The following is a 365-nucleotide window of genomic DNA, read 5'->3' as shown; positions in this document are numbered from 1 at the left end:
CGAATTAACCGTTGTCCAAGAGACAGAGACTATTCCTCATTCTGTAAATGTGGAAGACACATGTGGTGATATGTGAGTCTGCATATCATAAATCTGCTCCACAGGTGCATGGGAGTACACAGAGGAATAAATCCATGTTGTAAATACACAAGCACATATGTCAGGAGTGATAAATCATTGACGCTAATGCGAAACTAATGTAAGCAGCTGCATTTGACTAGTGCAAACAGCTTTGTGAAGGCAGACAAAACAAAGATTTCCATCACATTTTTTAAATATAATTATATATACCAGCAAGGGTTTAACTGATGTTATTTTTGGATTGTACTGAAGAGAGGCATCCCAAGTGCTTTTATTCCTTATAG

This window comes from Etheostoma cragini, chromosome 10 (genome assembly GCF_013103735.1).
Source record: "Etheostoma cragini isolate CJK2018 chromosome 10, CSU_Ecrag_1.0, whole genome shotgun sequence".
Taxonomy (NCBI): domain Eukaryota; kingdom Metazoa; phylum Chordata; class Actinopteri; order Perciformes; family Percidae; genus Etheostoma; species Etheostoma cragini.
Note: the sequence above shows the minus strand (reverse complement) of the source record.